Source organism: Dasypus novemcinctus, chromosome 3, assembly GCF_030445035.2.
Source record: "Dasypus novemcinctus isolate mDasNov1 chromosome 3, mDasNov1.1.hap2, whole genome shotgun sequence".
NCBI lineage: Eukaryota > Metazoa > Chordata > Mammalia > Cingulata > Dasypodidae > Dasypus > Dasypus novemcinctus.
Window position 1 is genome coordinate 164,246,828 of NC_080675.1, and position 16,599 is coordinate 164,263,426.

The 16,599-nt window shown below is 43.8% G+C and overlaps 1 long non-coding RNA gene across 1 annotated transcript in view; it reads right to left on the reverse strand.

Moving 5' to 3' along the window:
• The window catches only part of LOC101426636 (uncharacterized), a 32,630-nt gene extending 18,863 nt beyond the window's left edge, over positions 1-13,767 (reverse strand). Inside the window, exons 1-2 of the long non-coding RNA XR_011648477.1 lie at positions 13,675-13,767; positions 3,132-3,402 (exon numbers count right to left, since the gene is read on the reverse strand). This is a non-coding gene — a long non-coding RNA (uncharacterized lncRNA). The remainder of the gene's footprint in view (positions 1-3,131; positions 3,403-13,674) is intronic.
• Between the last annotated feature and the right edge of the window lie 2,832 nt (positions 13,768-16,599).

The window sequence follows — 16,599 nt, forward strand, 5'->3', positions numbered from 1 at the left end:
TATTGAGTATTCATGATGGGCCAAGTGCAGGGAAAGGAAGTACACCAGACAACAGTCCCTACCCCCATGGAGTTCACAGTCTTATGTTTGAAGAGGCACAAGGATCTAAGGAATATCTATAGGCCTCCTAGGGGCTGGCCAAAGGCAGGCACGACACCCTCCTCTTCCAGTTAGCAAGTGCCTTAGAGAAGTCTAAGCAGGTTGGCTAGCAGTGAGGTTTCAGGAATCTCTTTTGTTATTTGCTATGAGTTACCTAAAAGTGGACACTTCAGTCTTGGGGTTTGAACTGATGAGAATATTGTCAGTAGAGAGAGAATTTAAATATAATTGAGACAATTGAACAGTTCGACTCAATTCTCTCTTTTTCTGGAGGACAAAACAGTATCCAATCAGAGATATATATAGTTTTTTTTAATACAAAGGATAGGAACAAACAAAGCTTGAGTTGCACAGATTTTATTGGAACCAGCTCTCTAAAGCACTGTTACTAATGAACTCTGTTGGAACAGGGCCAATATTGTTGCACAAAACTTAGAAGGAATTTGTATCTAGCTTGGAGAGCAGCGTTTAAGACAAATTCCTATGAAACCAGGGAGATGTTGGCCTCTAACGAAAGCAAAGGCTGTAATCTCAGCATTTGGAACAAAACCTTAAGCTGCTAATTACAAATGATTCTGATATATGAGTGATGGTTCCTACCCAACATGCAAGGACACGTGTCAGGGTCAGGCAGGCACCGCAGTCCCTGGAGAGTTAGACATTTCTTTAGCAGTCTTTTTGGTTTTTAAATTCAGACCTACCCAATGACACTATTGGTCAGACCTGACCATATTTCATAATTCTGAAGATAAAGCTAGAAAGTTCAAAGTCAAAAAGGATGCCCACTGAACAGAGCGTGAAAGAGAGGGAAAAACTAAAAGGCTGAGAGGAGAAATGCTCGAGCACCCTGACCCCCTGTCTGCTTCTCTTGCCTCACAGTCTCCACCTACATGCTTCCATCTTGGGAATTCTCTCTGATCTGCTCCATCTAAGCCTCCAAGAAGCTTTTGGGTGGGGCCCTCTTCACTGGGACAGAAACCTTGGTTTCTGATTCTTCCCTCAGAATTTTCCACTGATTCCCTGTGATGCCCGACCTGGTCATCTTTCCCACAGAATCCAAGGCTCTCCCCACCATGGTGTCTTCTCTCCTCTACCCTCCTCCTCAGTCGGATTTCCAGAGACCCGGCCCCCTCGCCTGCCACCTCTGATGCTGGATCTGCCTCTTACCTCTGCTCCTCCCACCTCCGTGCCCCTCTTCCCGCCACACCTGCACATGCAGCCCCCACAAGTCTCAGCTGGGAGTCCTTGGGGGGGATGCCCCTGAGCAGGGGGCGGGACCCGGGAGTCGGTCTTAAGAACACTGTAAAGTGCCTGCTTTAGGAAGCCTTCTTCTCCTTCCACCATAATCCTCTCCAAATGATCTGAAACAGCCCACCCAGGGCCCTCTTTGTCCAAGCTCCTGGCTCCCCAACTAAGCCCTGTCCCGGCTGCCCCCTCTGCTGGGCCACACCAGGCCCTCTCCCTGCCCAGCAGCACAAACTTTGGGAAATCATCTCTCTGGCCATCCAAGTGGAAGATCCCCTGGTGGCCCCACCTTCTGGAGTCCTGTGCATATGCCTCAACTTTCTAGAATGAAGCAGAAGCAGAAAGAATGTGCCCCCAGAGACCTCACTGCCTTCTCTTCACAGCATTGATGGGTTGGGCCAATGAGCCACTGGTTGATGCTGTTGCCATGAGGAAACTGCATCTCATTTGGAAAAGGCGCTCTCTCCAGGAGATCCTGGCAGTTACCAGTTAGAAGCCAAGGACCTACAAATGCCTTAGGGGTAAGCCCCAGGGTGTGGCAAAGGTCCCCAGGGATGGAATGTCTTTCTCTGGGATAAACTGCAATCAGGGGAAAAACATGGTGCCATGGGGATTGCTTTTAGTGGTGGTAAAAAAAAAAAAAAGGTCACCAGACTAGCCCATGCAAAGGAGGATCTTGGTTTATGCAGAAAGGAGCCTACCACCAAACAGAGCACAGGAGCTGGAAAGTCCGCAGCTACTCCTCCATCTCTCTCCTCAGGGCTCGCAGTCTCTGAGACCCACTCTCCCCAGAACTTCAGCGCCCTTCTGTCATTTTTGCACAGCTGCTGCTCTCCACATTTGCAGTCTTGCGGAGGTCATGGCACTATCTCTGCCTCCAGAAGACTGCAAAGCACAGCCAAGTCCAAGCACAGTCTGTATTCTCAATTCAAATTTTCCAGTGGGAGACCCCGGGCAGCTGTGGCCCCCTAGAGATCCTTTACATCTGGTTTAGATGTCTACTCCTGCCCATCAGAGGTGGACAGGCAAGCAGGATCACACATGAGGAGCCCGGCCAAAACGGGAAAACCAGGAAGGGGCTTTCCAAGCTGGGACATCACCTGAGATACAATGGAGATGAAATAGTTTGTGGATTGCCACACCCCTAGGGATGGGAGGGAAACGAGGCAAAGGCAGAGCCTCTAGAAGGAGCCACGGGACAGGCTACCTAGAAACCAAGGAGGCTGAAGACTGAGATGAGGCCTTCGGACATGGCACAAAGGAAGTCCCGGTGATCTTTGAGAGGTGCAGGAAAAGGCAGCAAAGAGAGAGAGAAGCCGTGTGGCCACATGGGCAGAAACCATGGGGACACAGAAAGGAAGGGGTGAATCAAGAGGGCAAGTTAGCATCGTCTTGAGAAAGAACCAGAAACCTAGAGGGAACTGGCCCCAAGACGAGAGGCACTGGTGTCCAGGCCCTCTCAGGGCTCCCCTGGTCAGAACCTGGGTGGGTGGGTCAGTGGCAGGGATGGCTTCCGGTTTGAACCTTGGTACTGCGATGGAATACACAGCTCCACTGCATGCCTCGGCTGCCTCTTCTGTAAAGCAACAGTGGTTCATATTCCACAGGGCTGGTCGAAGGATTATATATGCCCATTCATCATTTGGCCTCTGCCGAGCTCATGGTAAGGACTCAATAAATGAGGCCTGTTCACACTATTATCACTCTGGAAGCTTCTCCTTCGTGGGAAGAAATGCCTCCCCCCTCAGGGTGCACATCACCCGCGCTGATTTTCTCTCAGACCTTACCACGCTCTGCCTGGGACTCCAGAGACTCCTGTGCTTTCCCGCTCCCCTCCTTGCGGGGCTGCCCGGGCAGCGCAGGGGTGCAGGGCATGCGGTCAACAGTCACTGGCACAGCTGTCAGAAGGAAGCTGCCCGGGGAACGGAGGGTCCGAGGCCCAGCCTTGCCAGCCATGGGCCGCAGGTCTGCTCCAGGCAAGGGGCGCCGCACCCCCGGGCTTCACGCCCTCCTCTGTAAAACGCCAGGCAGAGTCTTCATGTCGCCCGGAGACGGCTCCTGTAAAAGACGCTGGATTTTAAAGGAGAAGCCGACTCATCTTCAGGATTTAATAAACTGAGAAGTCTGGGAAAGGTGCACCACGGCGGGGCAGGGAGGGGGAGACCCCAGAAGGGGTCTGCAAATTTGGCTCCACAGAGCTCTGTGAAGCTGTAAATTAAGAAAGGAAAAAAAAAAAAACAAAACTAAATCAAAAGCAAAACTTTTTTAAGAAGAGAAGAGTGAGAAAAAAACAGAAACAAAAAATAAACAGAACTGTAAAAAACTGCTGTCTTCCTGAAGTAGGACATGGGGCTCTACATCAAAAGGGAAGAAAATAGTAAGTGGAACTGGCTCTCCTTTCTCTCCACTCCCCACCCTTTCCTGGTGAGCCAAATCAGGCTCCTCTCCACTCTGGTCCCCCTCGGCCTTGAGGCAGCATCCGAGGCACCTGTCTCCCCAGCACCCAAACCCCTGAAAGAGGGTGCACCTCAAATTCTGTAGTGCCCATCCCAATACTGAAAACTGGGTTCACAAACTTCAACTCAAGCAACTGCCATGAAACTGCCATGAAACCGCCCGTCCACAGAAGACACTGCCCCTTCCTCAGGGGGGCCTCCCTGGCAGAGTGGAGGGCCACGCTCCTCCACTCCTCTGTGGACTTGGCCGTGGCTCCAGCCCACCGCGCAGGCCCCAGCCTCCTGCCCCCTGTGCCAGCATGTCTGCCTCCCCCACTAGACTGTGAGCTCCTTGAGGGCAGGGACGTGTCTTCCTCTCTCCCTCCAGGGAGCATGCACGTTTTCAGACAACTGACACATGGGTGCCTAACAAGTATTGGATACATATTTTAATTAAACAATTGGTTCATGATCTGGCTTTAGGGCAGAGTAGACAGTGTATAGTAGGAGCATTCACAGCAAATCTTCCGTAGTAGACCACTCACTAGCAGATCCAAAAAACGTAGATCAGCACAAGAAGATGTGAGGGGTGATGATCAGAGCACTGAGTGCCCACGGAATAGCGAGGTGAAAGGGTCCACCCACGAGGATGCCCCTGGGATGCAGGGCTGGGACTCAGGAGACCAGTTTGGAGTATGCGTGGGGTGACCAATTTATTGGGTAAGCACGATGGTCATGTGAGAGCTGAGCCGAGAAGAGAGGGGCGAGCAGAGCACTGGGCTTGTGGCTCTGGGGAAGCCCATCGCTGGGCAGAGGACGTTAAGGGGGACTTAGGAGAAGCGGAGATGCGGAGGGAGAGCCGGAAGGACCAAGGAAGAAGAGGGAGGAGGGAGTTTCAAGAAGGAAAGGTTGGAAATTGAGAAGGGGTCTTTGATAGAGTGGTTCTGAGAAAGATGTGGTAGGCAAAGGCAGAGCAAAAGACAAGTAAAAGGGCAGCCCCGCTGGTAAAATTCTATCTGTAAACTGAACAGTTTCCTTTCACAAGAAAGTTGAGGAGGCAGGGATTCCTTGTAAGAAAAAAAAAGCGCATGAGCCTTATCAAGGCCTCCCTGCCTTATTGTTTTCTTATTCTGGTTACAGTAAGATCTGTCACATCATAGTTAAATGTCAACCAGGAGACAAAAGAGTTGCACTTTTCTGAGATTTTTTTAAGCTCCTCACTCCCAGCAGTTGCCCCTTCCTGCGTGCTGCTTGTATTATGGGAGAACCGCAGGAGTGACAAATGCCACTGTGGAATGTCTCCCCAAAGGCGCAACTTTGAACGTGAGCACCCCTAGGGCTTTGGGTCCTTGCACAGGGCATAGGAAGTACGGGTTCTGCGTGGAGCTGAAGTAGAAAAGTCGCTTTCCCCAAAACAGAGGCATAAACTGCATAGGCCCTGAAAGGTGACCCCCACACGCTCAAGGCCATTTTGCTCAGAGGATTTGACAAGGGGCCGTGGAGGAAACGGGTCAGCAAAGGACCTGACTTCCAGGAGCTTGCAGCCTAGACAAAGGGAGGAGCCTGTGGTCGCTATGACTCGAGAGGAAGAAGAGGACCATACGAGACTCACAGCGTCTCTTGGCCTTGGGAATCTTCCAGCCCTGAGTGCTGGTACACTGGACTTGCCAACTGCTAACCTTGAGGAAAAAAACGTAAACTCTCCGGGCCTGTGTCTTTACCGATAAAATGGGAGGAAATCGTCACGGTTGTCGTGAGCACTGGAATAATGCATTCCAAGCACCTGGCACGGTGGCTGGTATCGGCACTGAAAAAATAATTGCTACTATCATCATTAATGTAATGCAAGGATGGAGACCACACCCAATCTGGGCCAGGCTGGGAGGGACACATATTGCTTCTTAGAGGAAGTGGAAATGAAAATTTGCCTGAAAAGGTACACAGGGTTTTCCTAAGCAAAATGCAGCCCCTGTGCCATTTCATCTATTCATTCATTCATTCATTCATTCAACAAACATTTTTGGAATGCCTAGTATGTGCCAGGCACTGTGTTAGGAGCATTCACAGCAAATCTTTCATTTCATCACCTCCATTATGCAGGTGAGAACACTAAGGCTTGAGTGACTTGGTCCAGGTAACACAGCTAAGCAATCACAATTTTCCAATATGGTTACTGGAAACTAAGCCAAGTTTCCAGCCCGGGTTATCCCTGGTCCCCTCTTCCTTACAAGTATCAGAAATGCCAGAAATGATCTCTGACATGAATCTCTGGAGCTACTTGTAGTTTTGCTTAGTGGGATTTTTCCTTTTCTTTTCAGCTGCTCTGACTTTGCAAGTATGCCATCCTTTGCAGAATGTGTGCTTAAAATAAAACTTCCCTTCTCGTGTATCACGATTTTTTAAATAATGCTTGGGAAGTCCCTTTCTTGACATTCTTCACTAGAGAACCGCTCGTGACCCCCCACAGGGAGCTTCTCTTCATAGCAGAAGGAATAGCTGATGGGACCAGGCAGGGAAATGAAGGGGAGCTAGGGTGGGGGAGAGATTTAAAGCATTTTTTTTTCTTTGCTGGCCAGTACTTCACTTACAGAAATATTTACGTACTTATGAAGTTTCTTTGATCAGATTTTTCTTTGTTAATGGGCTTAGAGGCCCCATTTTCCTAATTTCTCTGCAAAATTCAAGCCCATGCTTTCTCACCCATGACCCTTCCTACTCTAAGAGAAAACCGACAGTTAGCCTGTTCCAACCCAAACGGAAATGGCAGCTAAAACTCCTGCAAAGGAGAAAGCCAGAGCCATTCAGATGAATCTGCTGATCTCAAACCCCAGAGTTTGAAGAGCCCTCAATAGATGGTCTATCTCTTCCTGGAGCTCTTGGCACATGGAAACCTTGCCTTCTACTCAGAGAGGAAAGGTCAAGTCATGATGGGGCCTGCCTCCTGAGCTCATACAAGACCTGGAAGTGCTGTAGTGGCTTTTGTAAACCTTTCCTGGAGCTGAAACCATACCCAGCTCCTGGGGCTGAGGGTCTCAAATCCCTACTGATCTTCAATGACCCTCTCTGCAGATAGGGGTCCAGAAGGGGAGCCGAGGCAGCAAGTCATTGTCTTTCAGAGAACTTCTAGTGTATGAAGCACTTGTGAAGCAGTCATTGAGAAATACTTTGTCTTTCTTAGAGATCGAAGTACTAGCTCCCTCTCGCATGCCAGGTGCTGCTGTCAGGGCTTCTCACCTGTGCTTACCGACCTTAAAAGCCCTGCTTCTCTCCAAACACAGTTCGTGGCCCTGCGGCATCACCACCTTCCAGGAGCTTGTTAGGGATACACCATCTCAGGCTCTACCCCCTCCAGGCCAACTAAATGAGACTGCATTTTAACAAGCAGATTTGTACACATATTCCAGTTGGAGATGCACTGCTCTAAATAGCTATGGCTATTGTCCCCGTTGTGTGGATAACAAAATACAGGCCCAGGGAGGTAGTTTCCTTGTACAAGAATATGCAGACAATGAGTGGCAGAGCCAGGACTCAAAGCCAAGAAGTCAGGAGTCAGAGCCCAGGCTCTTCACCACACAACACTGTCACTTAATTTCTTCTTAAGTATTTTTCCAAAGCAATCATCCCCAGCCCCTCCCAGGAATCCAGGCCCCTCTCTCTCTGCTGCCAGTATCTCTGCAAAATATCGTTCTTGATATCCTTCACTTTATAGCATTTTCAACATCTCCCCAAGACTTGCAAGAGCACGTCTAAGTCCTTTTTCATGGAGAAGACTTCTGATGATATAATCATCCCAGACAATCATAGCAACTTCATCTTTCAGCTCTCCCTGCCTCCCCACTCATGTTGCTCAAACTCAGTATCCCCACACATATTGAGGATGCTCTCCTCCAAGAATGGCTCCCACTCTCTTCTTCATCTGGCAATAACCAGGTCCTCCTCCAAATCCAAACCCAATTGTCATTTCAAGCTTTTCCCAGCTCCCTGGCCAAATTTTATCACCTCATCCCTCCTGCTATCACAGCATTTGGATCATACCACTTTAATAAACACTTCCTGTGTTTGTGGATGCATATCTCTCCTACACCTACAAACTGTGACCTCCACTAGGCTAAGAAGACCTTTAAAATAAGTTTTAGGGAAGCCCAGACACTTTTGGATGCTGTCCCGAACATGAAACTGACTCCCATATACCAGTTCGACCTGCGTGGCATTTATCATTTTATGAAAAATTTCAGATGCCAACACTTCCTCCAAAATACTGAAAAGAAAATAAAGAAAAGCCAAAAAATAAGGCAAAGCCTGCATCAGAAGAAGAAGTCCTTCAACTGCACCTTTATCACTTAGAGAATGTGCCTACTTGGAGAGGGCTTCCATCATCAATATTTTAATTGACATTTGAATTACCTCTTGAATTTTCAAGACTTGTAATATTCTCATGTGATCTTGGAAGAAGGTGATCCTGGAAGACGTGCAGAGTCCATTGCTACTTCTGACTTCCTATTGTTTAGAGAGAGTAGGAATAGTCTCTTTGTGTTTGCATTGGAACATTGCTTTGCCTCCCACTCAGAGCCCTCCAGGCTGACTGCACCTGTTCCTTTCTACCTTTCTTGTATCTCACTAGCTCTTGGCCTTAGCTAATGCAAACTGGACAATTTGCTCCAGGGCTTTCACTATGCACTTCTGTGTACCTGTGGTGCTGCCTTAAGTCTGCCCCCTTGGCATTATTTTAAATCCAACCAGTCTCTCAAATCCAGTCTCTCAAAGTCTAGTTCCTCTGCTGGCACAGGGTAGCCCAGCTCAATGCCTGCATCATGAAATTCTGTTCCCACCATATGCACAGTGAAGCTGTCTCTGCTACCTCTCCTTCCCTCACCAGTAAAGAACTTTTGCAACTCAATCATAATTTGCCTTTAGCATATATGGCCATATGATTCAATCATCTGGGTGACAGGATCTATATTGTACTCCATTGGTTTTCTCCCTCACAGTTCCTGGTATGTAGCAAGTACTCAATAAATGTTTGCTGGATTCATTGGAGGAATAGTTCTCTGCACTTTAATGAATCTAGTTTGTGATTATACACAAACATATAAGTATGTTTATACATATAAATCTTTGCTAAGTGTAAATCTAAATAATTGCTTTATAAAAATAAGGCAAATTCAAAAATAAGGCAAATTCAAAAGAGACAGTATTGAAAGTCGTATTTGCAAAATCTTTTTCTAGTACTACAAGGAATGTAACCGTAGTTTCAAATGAAACTGTTTATTTGTGGTCCATGCAGTAGGTGTGGAAGAACAAAGCAGCAAAGCCTTGCCAGAATTTTGCTGCAGGCAGGTAGCCCTTAATCCGAACCACTTCAGATGAAAGGGGATAGGAGAAAGGAAAGGGGTTAATAGGGATATTGGGAAGTGCTGTGGAGGAAAAGGTTTTGAGGGGGAGTGGACAAATCTTTCAGGAGACCAGGGGCTTACCACTTTTCTTCTTTTTCGTTTTTTCGTAAAAGAAGACTATGTATCCTTTCTCAGTACGGCAAAGGGCACTATGGTTAGAAGGGACTTGAAAATCACCTCTTCCTCAGAGAGGGCTTTAAAGTGACAGCTCCAAAGGATACCACCCCTACTCAAACTTGCCTAGCAGCCATCAGCAATAGAAATAGCTATGAAAAAAGCAATGCCACTGTACTCATAAAACCTTAAAAACTCACCAGAGGGAAGCAGCTGTGACTCAATCAGTTGGGCTCCCATCTACCACATGGGAGACCCTGGGTTCACTTACTGGGGCCTCCCTGTAAAGGCAAGCCAGCCCGAGCCCACAGAGAGCTGCACAGCAAGATGATGCAACAAAGGGAAACAATCAGATACAGAAGAACACACAGCAAATGGACACAGAGAGCAGACAGCAAGCAAGCAGTGGGGGGAGGGGGATAAATAAATTTTTAAAAAAAACAACTCATCAGAGGCTGAGATCCCTTGCATTGAGAACATTCACCGAGTAACGAAACGCATGTAAGGGTTAAGAGCTTAATGACAGGCTCTCTGGACTGGAATCCAGGTTTCTCCATTGAGTGGCTGTGATTTTGAACAAGCCATTTAGCCTCACTCTGTCTCAGTTTCCTGTTCTGTAAATGGGGATAATGATACCTTATAAGGTTGCTTTGAGAAATAAATGGGTTAATATTGAAGAATAATGGAGTCAACATTGCCAAGTCCTCAGCGTTTACTAGGTACCGTTGTTAAAGAGCGACATCCAACAGAAGTGACCAGCATGAATCAGAACTATGACATTGATAGCTTTTGTGAAGTATCTGTTCAAATCTTTTGCCCATTTTTTTTGGATTGTTTCTTTATTATTGATTTTAAAGAGTTCTTTATATATCCTAGGTATGAGACCTTTATCAGATATATATATATGGGATATAAACATCTAAAAGATGTTTGCTGTCATTAGTCACTAGGGAAGTATAAATTAAAACCACAATGAGATGACACAGACCCACTAAAATGGCTAATATTAAAAAGGCCAACAACACCAACTGTTCAGGAGTGTGAACAACTGCAACTCTCATGCATGGCTAGTGAGAGTGTAAAATGGTAAAACCATTTCGGAAAACAGTTTGGCAGCTTTTTATAGAATTATATAATTGCCCACCATTTGAACTGGGTATGTATTTAATGAAACAAAATGAAAACATATGTTTACAAAAAGACACATACAAGAATGTTCACAGCTGCTTTGTTCATAACAGTCAAACACTGGAATCAACACCAACAACCAACAACAGGAGAATGGATAAAAAATGGTGGGAGAATGATAAAACGGAACTGATAGTCTCAACAGAAAATATGAATATCATGGACATTATGTTGAACAAAAGATGTCAGACACAAAAGAGTACACTGTGCTTTCATTTATATAAAGTTCAAGAACGGTCAAAACTAATCTAGAGAGATAGAAACCAAAGAATAGCTAACTCTGGGAAGGAAAGGCATTCATAGGAAAAGGCCACAAAGGAATATTCTATGGCAGTGGTCTTCAAACATTCGTCATCCCAAGAACATTTGGCAATGTATGGGGACATTTTGGTTATCACACTACTGGAATCTTGAGGGTAGAGGTCAAAGCCACTGTTAAGTGTTCTACAACACACAGGACAATGCTCCACAACAATGAATTATCTGTTCCACATGTCAATAGTAAGACAATATGTTTAAAAAACACTAATCTAGAGGGATGGGAATGTTCAATATTTGATTACAGGGATGTGATCAAATGTGATCAAACTTTGCATTTTACTATTTTTTTTACATGTAACCCTATCCTTTTTTTAATTAATTTTTTTATTTTTAAGCTTTAGATTACATAAATGCTACATCAAAAATATAGGGGGGAAGCAGATGTGACTCAAGCAATTGAGCTCCTGCCTACCACATGAGAGGTCCCAGATTCAGTTCCTGATGCCTCCTGGAGAAGACAAGCACAACAGTGAGCTGGCATGATAAGCAGGTGCAGCAAGCTGACACAACAAGGAGACACAAAGAGGAAAATCAATGAGAGACACAATAAAGCAGGAAGCTGAGGTGCCTCAAGCGATTGAGTGCCTCTCTGTCACATGGGAGGTCCTAGATTCGGTTGCTGGTGCCTCCTAAAGAGAAGATGAGCAGACACAGAGAGAACACAGAGAGTGGACACAGACAGCAGTCAGCAAGTACAAAAACAACGAGGTGGGGAGAAATAAATAAATCTTAAAAAATATGTGTGTATATATATATATATATATATATATATATATATAAAGTGCATTTGTTATAATTGATGAACACATATTGAAGTATCATACTAACTGTGGACTATAGTTTACATTATAGTTTAGACTTTGCCCTGCATGATTTGTAACCATCATTGCAATGTTATGCAGGACAATTAAAATGTCCGCAAAATGCCCCATGTTGCACTTGTTCTTCCCTCTCCCTCCCCATAGAACCTTCGGTGACCACTGCCTTTTTATCAATGATACACGTCCTTTCATTGTTTGAACAAGTCTACTTTAGTCCATAGATGCTTTCCTCCTTATGTTTGTTCATTCCTCAATCTTGAAGATTTGGGGATGGTGATACTCACCCTGTCTCCAACTGCTAGGGGACTTAGATCCCATGAGGCAGATGAATGGAACTGTATTGCTTGCAGTTGTAACACTCTCCGCTTACTATTTAATTTATATCCCAATTTTAAAAGGCCCTTCGCAAATGACAGAAGGAAATAGATTAAGAGAAAGGTGCTTCCTTAGCCATATATGTGGCTTCCAGTTATCCTTCTGAAGGATTGTTAGTTTTACTGCTCTCAGGCTGCACCTATACCAATATTTTGTGCATTTTACTTTAGTGTTATAAATGTATATAAATAGCACATATATATATTTCCTATATAAATGTACAGGATTCATTTAGAGTGTGAGTCCATTTGTTCTCAACTCATCCTTTCAGGTGATCTTAAAAAATCATGAGTGGGAAACGGACTTTGGCCCAGTGGCTAGGGCATCCGTCTACCATATGGGAGGTCCATGGTTCAAACCCCGGCCCTCCTTGATCCATGTGGAGCTGGCCATGAGCAGTGCTGATGCGCGCAAGGAGTGCTGTGCCACGCAAGGGTGTCCCCCGCGTGGGGGAGCCCCACGCACAAGGAGTGCGCCCGTGAGGAAAGCTGCCCAGCGTGAAAAGAAAGTGCAGCCTGCCCAGGAATGGTGCCGCCCACACTTCCTGTGCCACTGACGACAACAGAAGCGGACAAAGAAACAAGACGCAGCAAATAGACACAGAGAACAGACAACCAGGGGAGGGGGGGAATTAAATAAATAAATCTTTAAAAAAAATCATGAGTTAACCACAGTTCTCTCTGGGGTTAAGAAAAGATCTTAAATGGGAAGAGCCCATCAACATACTGGTGACAAGAAACCTTTACACTTAATGAGTAACCAACATATGGAATTCATTCCCAAAAATGGTTTGGGAGAAACTGAAATATATAGATATCGTTTTTTTAGAAAAAAATTTAGAGAATAGATTTATGGAAAAGCGTAAGAAGCTAGAAAAAGTGACCTGCCTTTTGAGAGAACATCAGGGCATGAGCAAATCCTTCCACAAACCATTTCTTGGTGCAAGAATCAGGGAAGGGTCAAAAAAAGGATAATAATCCCATCACATCTATAGCGCTAGAGTATTTTAAAAATGTTTTCATAAAAAAATAAGTCAACTCATCATCACAGAAACTCTGAAAAGGCAGATATTACTATTCTCATTAATAAGATGAATCTCAGCGTTTAAATGCCTTGCTGAAGTCATAAATGAGGAATTCAGCACATAAATCCATAACCCAGTATTTTAGTTCTGGGCTCTGTGCTTTATCTGCACCCTTCCCTGCAGAACGAAAAGTTTTGGGGACCAATGCAATATTCCCACCTGAACCCCTCATCCCACTTCTAGACCACGCTCAGAGAACCTGGGAACCCAGAACTCCTTGCCCACAAAAGCACCAAGCCCATGGCCAGTGTGTCTCTTCCCCAGTTCTGTTGTCCTAAGCACAGATCGTGCTGCCAGTGTGAACATGCTCAAGCGGCAGGCAAGGCACAGGAGAGAAGGATGTAGACAAAGCTTGGACTCAGGGTGTTTGCATGTGGGCATGTAAGCTCCTTAAAGCATACGATGAAGACTGAGGTGACCAGAAAAGGGGCAGACAGGCCTGGGGCCATTTTTCCCTGTGTCTCCTTGTTTTGACATACAACTACAACGAGTCTGAGAACTCTGGATTTGAACCTGGCCTTCCAGGTCATCAGGAAGGTATATTTGTTAAAGTAGGATAGAGCATTAATAGTTTGATAGCTTGATTTATAACAACTTACCTTTGGCCAAATGGTATATGGGGGGAGCAGATGTGGCTCAAGCAATTGGGCACCCGCCTCTGACACGAGAGGTCCCAGGTTCGGTTTCCAGTGCCTCCTAAAGAAGATGAGCACCATAATGAGCAAGATGCCACAACCAGCAGAAAGCAGAAGTGGCTCAAGCAGTTGGGCACTTGCCTCCCACATGGAAGGTCCTGGGTTTGGTTCCAGGTGCCTCCTAAAGAAGACAAGCAGATCGGGGCAGGGGAGTGGCAAGGAAATAAAAAATAAAGTAAAATAAAATGACTTAAAAAAAATTGTATGTGGGTTTTCATTTGTACTCTTGCCTTTGACCCTCAAACTTTTGATCTGAAGTCAAGGACAAATGAGAAATTCAAGAACATACAATTGAGCCATAGTGCCAGGAGCTCTGACTTCAATTGATGGTGTAAAGAGGTTAAAAAACTTCCCATTTTGCCTAGAGAGTCCTGATCCTCCTGCCTTGCTATTGTTGTTTTTTCCTACCTTCTCCATTCCTCTGGTAGAGTAAAAGGAGCCCGGATGGCTCCTTCATACAATATTTCTAAAATACTTTCTTATGCTCCTGAATTTAATGGGAATACCAGTAATGCTTCACTGTAGAGTTTGGATGCAGGAGGTTTTATGGAAAATTTCTATCATGTCAGTATCCATTCTTAATTTTCTAAAAGTTTATTAGATGTGGATGCTCAAATTTTTGAAATGAACTTTCGTTAAAATGACCATTCTTTTGTTATTGTTTGTCTTATTGGTGTCAATATTAAATCATTCATGCATTTCCTAGAATAAATGCTATTTTATCATTTCAAAATATGGATGTGGTTTTTTATTTAAGATGCTTATATCTTTATAAGTGAGTGTTGTGTAGTCTTATTTTGCCTTATTTTTGTCATATTTTAAAGTCAATAATAAGCAGAAAATGATAACATCATTGAAATTTGAAAGAATTCATTCATAAATCTATCTGATTTCGGAGATGTTTTGAAAGAAACACTGAAAAATTTAATTTTTTACCTAAATATTCATCTACTATATTGAGTTCCTTGAGATAATTTAGATCATAGATATATTTCTCTATAAATAAAACATTTTATAGAGAATTCAAAATTATCATAATTGTATATGATATTTTATAAAATTCCTTTTTCTCTCTAGTCCTTTCTATCTAATTATCAATATTAAAACATAAATGGCATCAATAGGTCTAAATTGTGAACAACAATATTTAGCTTGTCTTTTTACTTTTTCTTACTCTCTTTCATAACTTTCTATATTTAGTTTTAATAATCTGGATTTTAACTCCATATTAATACATTTTAATTCCTAAGGAAAAACTGTGAACATTAATAATTATTTTTATAAGTTTCATTGCTCACTACCAATTCTGTTAATTTCCTCATTCATGAGATGATTGTATTTCTAGGGCAGCTAGAAAGCTTATTCAAGCTGTTCAGGAAGAGTTTATAGTCTTTGAACAGGCTTTGAAATTTCTGGATCCTTGTGGCAGGTCCGAGATGCTTTGTTACTACCAGTGCCAACTCCCCCATTATGTATATTGTCAAGAGCGCAGGCATATATTTTCTTTAAAAAGAAGAGAAAAATGAATATGATACAGCCTAGGTCCATGAGTATTTATAAATATAATTTTTAATTTTTTTTATGGAGGAAGGTGCACACAAAGGATAAAGTGCTAAGGACACTAGAAGTTCTAAGGTGGCCCTGTTCTCAGGAAGGATCATCTGCTTGCTTGGATCACAATCTTCTCCCCTCAGTACTTGGTAGTCACTATGCCATTATCTTTTTTTTTTTTTTTTTTTTTTTTTTGACATACCAGAGTCCAGGGATTGAACCCAGGACCTCATATGTGGGAAGCTGGTGCTCAGCTACTAAGCCATATCAGCTTCCCTGAGTTGGTTTTTTCATTTTGTTTTTGCTTGTAATTTGCTTTTCTCAGGATGCATCGGGAGCCAAACCCGGGACTCCGATGTAGAAGGCGAGTACTCAAACCTATCTGCTCCCTGCCATTATCTTTTGATACCACTGATTTAGAAAATGAAGGATTTAGTTTGTTGATAGGTAACCTGTCCTTGTGATCCTAGATATTTATGATTATTTTATTCTATATATCCAAAATTTCACCAATATGTGTCGAAATGATTTTATTTTTTTCTAGTATGCAGAAAAGACACAAGTGTATTTCATTCAACTCAAGCAAGTTGTCTTGTGTTCATTTGATTATTGTTTTGCTGTTTTTCTCCTTTTGGAATTTTAATTTTGTGTACATTGTATCTTCTGGGTAAGTGTCCCATGACTCTTATCTACTCACTCATCTTTTTACTTTGACTCCTGGGAGAATTTCTCAGGCTAATATTTTTACTGATTGAAGTTCTTGAGTCAGCTATGTTTACTGCCTCATCCCTTTTCTTATTTCAATAGCTGAGGTTTTCATCTCTTTGCAGGATTTCCTGATCTCATCTGTGCTTTGTTCATGACAATGAATTACCATAGTGATAATTCTATCTTCAGTCTTGCTACTTATCCAGTCCATGTTTTCCAAAGTTCTTTGCTGTGTTACTTAGAACAATAGTATGGGTATTCATTCATTATAATCCTCAATGTGACCATCTTCTCTGCAATTTTCTCCTTTCTGCATCTTTATAAAAGGAGGACTTTGCTTGTCCAGGACTGGTCTTTGAGCTGAGTTCTATCAAAGAATATAAAGTTCCCTAGACATATCGTTCTGACCCAAATTAAGAAAGGGGATGTTTTGGAAAATATGGGGTTACTTTGCTCTTTTGAAAGCAAGCACTTTGGGACAGCAGTGGGACTCCAGGGCCATGAGCTATTGGAACAAGGAGCTTCATTTATGTGATCCAGAATTTCTTGTCTGCATTTTGAACAGCAACA